Below are 8,291 nucleotides of genomic sequence, written 5' to 3' on the forward strand. Positions count from 1 at the left end.
GGTTTTAAGAGGTGTCATGGTTTCTACATTCATCATCCGGTTATTAGAGTGTGGCATCAATTTATTGCGGGGACTATCAATGGTAGGATTGATACGGGAAGTATGAGTCAACTTGACATGACTTTTCTCGAGTCATATTTGAATGTCCAAGGTTTGCCAAAGTACAACTTTAATCCCGCACTTGAATTACTTGTCCGGTTTCGGAATCTAGCAAAGGGCATGACAAAGTTAAAGGGAATTGTGATGGGTGGTCGTGTCACTAGGATGGCCAATGTTTTATGTCCGGTGTTTAATGATGATGAGAGGTATGTAGCTCTACCTGGAGACACTTTGATTGATGAGAAGGCTATCTTTAGGCGTCACAAATGGTGCAAGTATAATGATTCGAGAAGCATTGATTGGTACACCAAGGGAAGCACTACATTAAACCTTCCTTGTTGGGACCTTCCTCCTACCATGCCTAGGTCGAGCTACCTTGCACCTATGCTGAGCTAACTCCCCATTGAGAGGATTGTGGCTTCACCACCTAGGAGACGTGAGGAGACACCTTCTACTCCTTCCCATACACCATCACCATCCCAAAGTCCAAGCCTTGGATTTCCACCGTTCCTTCATAGTGTTCGGCCCTCTTATGCGGAGATACCACCATACCCCCATGTCTACCGACTCTATTCACCTCCTCCTCCTCCTCCCGGCGCCCCACCATCGGCCATGGATATCTTGATGGGTATGTTGAGCAACATGGATTTTAGGATCCACCAAGGGCAAGAAGACAACTATTTGGCCCTTTATCCTCAATACTACCGTATGGCGCAACAAGGGTTTATTGATCCTAATGGTCCTAGGTCTTCTAGGGTACAACCTCACCTTCTGTTCCCAAACCAAGGCATGAATAAAGATGATCAAAGAGGAGGAGAGGAAGAAGAAGAAAGTGAAGATTATGATAACCTTAATGATGGAGGCTTTGATTGAGATCGTGATTGTAAGACCCTTTCTTTCCCTATCTCTCACGTATAATTGCATTGTAATATATCTCACATGATTAGATTAGTTTGCATTATATTATATCTCACATAATTCATGTAGTTAGTTGCATATAGACTAGAATTCATACATAGTCACTAATGACCAAACCTATTCCTTTCTACACTAGAAATAGTGCTTAAATCGGTTTGGGGAGGTTTGATCATAAGTGCCCATAGTTTACTAGAAATCATGCATCATCTAGTGTAGTTTAGATTGCATTCATTATTTGTTTTATATGTCATATAGAATTGCATTTAGTCAGCGCACGCATGCATTCATTCATATCATATCATTACATTTGTACTTTAATTTTATAAAAATTCAAAAATCCAAAAAAAAAACATGTATTCCCTTTCATTCCTACTCCTACATGTACATTGAGGACAATGTCCAAAATAAAGTGGGGGATGGGAATTTATATTCCAAAATGCATAAAAATTGAAAAATTTCAAAAATCCCAAAAATATGTTCTTTAAATTATATTAAAACGAAATCCATAAAAATTTGAAAATTTCAAAAATCAAAAACATGTTCTATAATTTAATAGTGTAGAATTGTATATACTTGTGTTTTTGTTCTTTTCTCACATAGATATAACACTACATTTGAGGCATTGTCAAGGGAATATGAAGACCGCTTGGTATGATCACTCTAATCCCTATTTCCCTTCCATTTTTTTCATTACTGATATGAGGACGATGAGCTTTCATGTCTAGGCTAGTGTCCTCATTTCACATTCACATTACAAAAATTTAACATGGGGTTTGTCCCTTCCGGGCTAGTGTCCTTTGCTTTCGCCAATCGCTTATTAGGCAACCGGTTAACCTCTAGACAATAGCTTTTCGGGGTGATAGTCACTCTGTCTCTGGGCGGCCGAATTCACAACCGTATGGGGGCCCAATTCAATGGATCCCGCACCAAAGCACATCGAAGTGGTACGCCTCCATCAAAACAACTTAAATCTCTCAACTTTCAACAATTCATAACATTTGAGGTTCCTTTGGCATTAGATTACTTCCACATGACAAAATTCTTTGAAATGAGCACTTCAAGCTTATTGATATAAAATATTTTTGGGTTGCCTTACCACAAGGTCAATCAAGGTCACCTAAACAAGTTAACCAAGTCCACATCGCATCACGGGGTTGGATAGGTGACTCACATGCAAACCCTTGACTAGGCTTTGGGTCATGGATCAAAAGACACTAGTATGACACTATCTAGGGTGTTTTACAACCATTCTAGTAGACAAAGTCTTAAGTTGAACAAGTATTTGTAATGGCTTAGTTGCTCTTGTCAAAGTTCCTAATTAGGCATTTTTCAAAACATTTCTAACATGCAACTACATGCCATGATGCAACTAATATAAACATCCTAATGCAAGTGATTCTATAAACTAATATGACATATAAACTAAATGCAAGTCCTAAGTTCACATTGTTATACCGCATCAATCAAAATAAAGCCACATAGTCATTAACATAAAGAGGAAAAAGGAGATTGGAAAGATCATACCATGCGGTCTTCAATATCCTCATGTCTCGGATGTGGCGTAGTCAATTAATGTGAACAAGGATAGAACAAACACAATATATACAAAACAATATATACACAAGACTACAAAGGGAAATAAACATGTTTTTGGGTTTTCAATTTTCAAATTTTTATGATTTCCGAAATTTTTCAATTTTTTTGGATTTTTGAATAGGAGTTAAATGTTAGAATTCCCATCCCCACACTAATATGGGTATTGTCCTCAATGGCCAAAATGATGGAAATTATGCAAAGATGATGCATGATTTCTATACTAAATTCAATCTACACTAAGCTACACTACATGATGCATGGTTTTTGTTATGACGGAGAGGATAATTTAAATTACCTCCCGTTGTGCATGCATTAACTTCCCCAAACCGAGTGAGACAGTATTGCTAATGTCCAAGGATGGGTGTAGTTCATGCACACACTATGCAATGCATGAAACTAATTTGTCATTTTGGATTTTGAAAATGGGAACCATAAAATGAAAACACCTCAATGGTACCGAGGTGTGAGTCCTCTATGGTGCTAGGACTACTCCGACAATGATCAAAATTATAATTAACACAAAGAGAGAATTAGACAAACCATGAGAGGGTAGGAGTCTCCAAGGCTTGCTACTCTTCCATCATATCATCACCATCATCACTTTCCTCGTTAGAAGTGGTCACATTGCCACTTCCCTCGTCATTTGCTTCTTCACTTTCTTCCTCATCTTGCTTATCATCATCTTCACCATCCTTTTCTCCTTCTTCACTTGCTTCTTCATCAATGTTATCATCAACTTCTTCATCATTACCAACAACCTCATTGTCACCCGAAACGACCCTAGATGCACCCGAAAATAGGACTTCTCTATCCGCCCAACTAGGCAAAGGACATGATGGGTCAAGTAGTCCTTGCCTAGCTAAGTGTAGGAGGGGTGGATATTGAGCCAAGTAAGCATTTTTCCGGTCCTCAAAGGCTTGCTTGTGCATTGATTGCATGAGAAGAGTCACATAATCATTTCTAGCTTCAACTCCTTCCGGCTTGAACTCTTGATACTCAAAGGGATAAGGTGGTATGACAATGGAAGAGGAGGGAGTTTCAAGTTCACCCTTTTGTTGTTGGATAATATACTCGGCCTCTTTAGAAAGGGGAAGTAGATAATTGGTCCGGTGGACGCTTAGACGACAAATCTTTGAAGGCAAGGTGAACGATCTAGCTTCACTAGTGAGCCATCCATACTTAGTGTCAAGGGGGTTATGAGCAACCCACTTGTAATTGTGTATCATAGTATGCAAATCAACAAGATGACCACCCTCCTTTGCTTTATACTTGTTATCCTTATTGAAGTTAGGATCAAAGTACTTAGCTAGGATATTGACTAGGCCGCCATTGACAATAACGGTAGTGCCCTTCTTCCCACAATCAATGTTGAGCCATGTATCTACCAAGAGCCTCAAAGAATTGTAAGGCTTGGTGTGTACTCTTCCAATGTTTAAAGCCGATTCAAGAAGAATAAAATCAAGTTTGGTGAAATGGTTGGTATCTTTCCTTGCAATTATGGTGTTTCCCATGACCTTGTGCCATACTCTTATGCCCGGATGGTGGACCAAAAGAGCACGACTCGCATGAAAGTCCTCAAATTTCCTCCCGGAAATTGCCTCCCAAAGAGGGTCGGGGTCATACTTTCCATAATTCTTAAAATAACGCGGTTCATCACTAAGACCCAAAATTTCACTCAATTCCCTAAAGGAAATGCGTCTACTAACATTAGCTAGACGAAACTCGAGATTCTCCCTACTCTCAACTTTGGTTACTTTCAAAGAACTCAAAAATTCCAAGGTAAGGGAGGGGTATGTCAATTCCTTTGTTTCAAACAATTTCTTCAACCCCATGGCTTTGAAAAAGGCTCTAGTTTGCTCAAGAACACCCAATTTTTCTAAGGTATCTTCACATATAAATTTGGTGGATTGTAATGACTTCCTAGCAAACTTGACAAAGGTATTTCTATGGGTTTCGGAAATAAAAGTTACCTCCGGATAATGCAAAAGTTGATCAATTTCCGGAGTAGAAGGTGTTGTTGCTCCCATAGAAGGTTGTTGTTGTTGTTGCACTTCCAAGTTTGGTGTTGCTACCACCATAGCCAATGCTTTCTTTGTTTAAAGAGCCTTTTGCCTTTGTGAGAGTGCCTTAGCCTTTGGTACCTTTGTTGCCTTTGTTGCTCCCTTAGTCTTTGCCATTGATGAACTAACCAAGAAAAGAATGAAAAATCTTCAATTTGTAGTGTACCCAAATCGATTTAAAGGTGAAAGGCTTTTCCTTTATGAATTCAAAAATCGACTCAAAGGTTGAAGATTTTGTGCTTGGTTTTGATTTTTATTGAAGAAGGAGTGATTGATTTGTTGTTAGAAGGATGATTTGATTTGTTTTTGGTGAATGTTGTTGAGGGATTTTGTTTTTGTGATGGAGAGGATGAGGGTTTTGATGTTGTGGGTAGTGTTTATGAATGAATGAATGAATGAATGAAGGAAGGTGGGAGGGATTTTATAAAGACCGAAATTTTCGAACTGCAGGGGCAATCCGTGCGGATTCTACCCAATCCGGGCGGATTCTGCTCTTTCTGGGTTTTATAAAACTCGCCTAAAGACGGGCGGATTCAGAAGAAGACGCTCGGATTTGCTTGATACGAAACGGGCGGATTTGCCTGAAGACGGACGAATTTCAGTCCAGGAAATTTTTCTTGTTTTCCTCAGCAGAGAAGACGGGCGTCTTCAGTCCAGGACGGACGGATTTGCAGAGACGGGCGGATTCGTTCGGGACGCCGGATTCTCTTACAGTCAAAAATCTTCCAAAATCTCAGCTTATAAAGTCGTGCGTCTTCGACCCGGTACGCTCGGATTACTGAAGACGGGCGGATTCTCTGGAATCCGTTCGGATTCGACCCCTTGTACCCGGATTCAGTTCCATCCGTGTATAATGCATTTCCCTTACCATTCTTCTATTCTTTCTTCATGTCTCATGTTCGTCATTGTGGGGGCACTACTAGGGCATGGATAGCCTAGGCAATTGTCATCCCCACACTAAGGTAAAGCACTACACATTAATTGAAATTGTTAGTCCCTCCCTCACTTCTCTCAAACATGACAATTATCTTGATCAAAGTAAATAAAAATCCAAAGATGACAAAAAATGCAATACAAGAATTGAAATGTAAGTTAGGGAGTTAGAAATATTTACAAGTGGTGGTTTAGGGGGGACTCCACCAAACTCTCATTCTTGATGAGTGTCAAGGGGGCATGTCCAAGGTGTTGTTGATGTTGCTCAACACCTTGAAAAAGTAATCGAAAGCTTGTTCATTATCATGGTAGAGGTCTTCAATAGACCTTGGCCCTTGTTGTCGGTCTTGATCGATGGCATTACCAATGTAGGGATTAAAAATCCCTTCAAATTCGTTGTCCCAAAGACCACAAACTTCATTAAGTTGATCATTGAAAATCTCTTGATTTGATGGAGAAAACTCTCCCAATTTCTTCTCTTGGCCAATGAGGCCTTCCTCTTCTTCTTTGGTTGATTTTGATGAGCTTTGCAAGCTCTCCTTGTCATAATTCACTTGCTCTTTGAATGGAGCATCTTCAATTTTCTTCTTCCATTGGAGTTCCGATTTCTTCCTCTCATCCTTTCGGCTATAATGATCAATCATGAAACATGGTTCATGCAAATGAGGAGCTCTCATAGTCTTGTCAAGATTAAAAGTTATGCTTTCATCTCCCACTTCTAGAGTGAGCTCACCATGTTTTACATCAATTACCGCACCCGCGGTGTGTAGGAAAGGTCTTCCTAGAATGATTGGAATGTTGGAATCTTCCTCCATATCAACAATGACAAAGTCCACCGGGATGAAAAACTTCCCAATTCGCACGGGGACATCTTCCCATATCCCTAATGGTGTCTTCGTCGATCTATCGGCCATTTGGAGTGTGATGTTGGTGCATTTAAGCTCTCCCATCCCCAACCTTTTACTCACCGAGTACGGCATGACACTCACACTAGCCCCTAGATCACATAAGGCTTTGTTGATCGTCGTGTCGCCAATGGTACACGGTATTGAGAAGCTTCCCGGATCCTTTAGCTTTGGAGGTGAACTCCCTTGAAGTATTGCACTACTCACCTTAGTGAAGTCGATAGTCTCAAGCTTCCGGATCGACTTCTTCTTTGTGAGGATATCTTTCATGTATTTCGCATAGGCCGGCACGTGATTGATTAATTCCGTGAAAGGAATTGAGACTTCCAAATTCTTGACAATTTCCATGAATTTTCCAAGTTGATCATCAAATTTGGGCTTGGCTTGACGACTTGGAAAAGGAAGTCTAATCACAATGGGCTCCTTCTCCTTGACCTTGTCTTCATTTTTCTTTGAACTTTCTTCTTTTGATGATTCTCCATCTTTGGAGTTTTGCACAATTTCTTCCTATTCACTAGCTTCCACAACTTCATCCTCAACTTGCTTCTTCGGTGCTTCATACCTTGTACCACTTCTCAAGTGAATGGCACTAACCGTTTCATGTCTAGGGGGATTACTTTGAGGTGGTAATTGCCCCTTTTGTCTTTGTGAGCTTGAAGATGCTAGTTGAGTCAATTGTGTTTCCAACATCTTGGTGTGAGCTAGAATGTTGTTGATGGTGGTTTCCTTTGCTTGGCTATCTTTTTGCATTTGAGTGAAAAATTCTTGTTGATTCTTTTGCATTTGGAGGACCGCTTTTTGGACATCAAAACCTTGGTCATTTTGGTGATTGTATGGTTTTGATTTTGGTAACCTTGGTTTTGATTGCAAAAGGGTCTTTGATTTTGGTTTCTCATGGGTGGTGGAGTGTATGTTGTTTGAGGGTTTTGAACATTTTGGCTTTTGTATGAGAGATTTGGATGGAATTTGGTGTTTTCATTGTAAAAGTTGGAATAAGGGGTGCCACTCTTGTATGCTTGGAAAGCATTCACTTGTTCATTTGTTCCCCTACATTCACCATGGTCATGTCCCAAAGTTCCACAATTCTCACATACCCCACTTGGGATTGATGAAGATGCCGTCATTGCATTAACATGATGCTTTGATGATTTTGAGTTTTCTTCAAGTCTAGCCATAGCTTGTTCAAACTTCAAGTTGATTGTGTCAATGTGAGCACTAAGTTGAGCACCCAATTGAGTAACGGAGTCCACTTCATGCTTTCCTCCTCTAGTAGCCTTGCGAGGTATACTATATTGTGAGTTATGGACCGCCATTTCCTCAATCTTGTTCCATGTTTGATTGTCATCAACTTCGGTGAACATTCCATTTGATCCCATGTTGAGAATGTTCCTTGAATCTTCATATAAACCATTCCAAAATTGTTGTACCAAAAACCATTCGCTAAGTCCATGGTGAGGACATGAGCGACAAATTCCCTTGAACCGCTCCCAAGCTTCATACAAAGATTCTTCATCCCTTTGCTTAAAACCCGTTATTTGAGCTCTTAGCATGTTAGTCTTTTCCGGTGGGTAGAATGTTTTGTAGAAAGCTAGAGCCAACTTCTTCCAAGAATCAATTCCGAGAGTGGCCTTATCAAGGCCCTTCAACCATTGCTTCGCGGTGCCGATTAGAGAAAAAGGAAATAAGACCCATTTAATTTCGTCTTGAGTCACACCCGTTTGAGAGATTGCATCACAATAGTCGCAAAAGGTTTCCATATGAGAATGAGGGTCTTCACTAG

At 40.2% G+C, this 8,291-nt stretch overlaps 1 non-coding gene across 1 annotated transcript; it reads left to right on the plus strand.

Moving 5' to 3' along the window:
* The first annotated feature begins 7,954 nt into the window (after positions 1–7,954).
* LOC141623987 (small nucleolar RNA R71) lies at positions 7,955–8,061 on the plus strand. The gene has a single exon (XR_012533800.1). It is a non-coding gene; the product is annotated as a small nucleolar RNA R71 (small nucleolar RNA).
* The last annotated feature ends 230 nt before the right edge of the window (positions 8,062–8,291 follow it).

This window comes from Silene latifolia, chromosome X (genome assembly GCF_048544455.1).
Source record: "Silene latifolia isolate original U9 population chromosome X, ASM4854445v1, whole genome shotgun sequence".
Lineage (NCBI taxonomy): Eukaryota > Viridiplantae > Streptophyta > Magnoliopsida > Caryophyllales > Caryophyllaceae > Silene > Silene latifolia.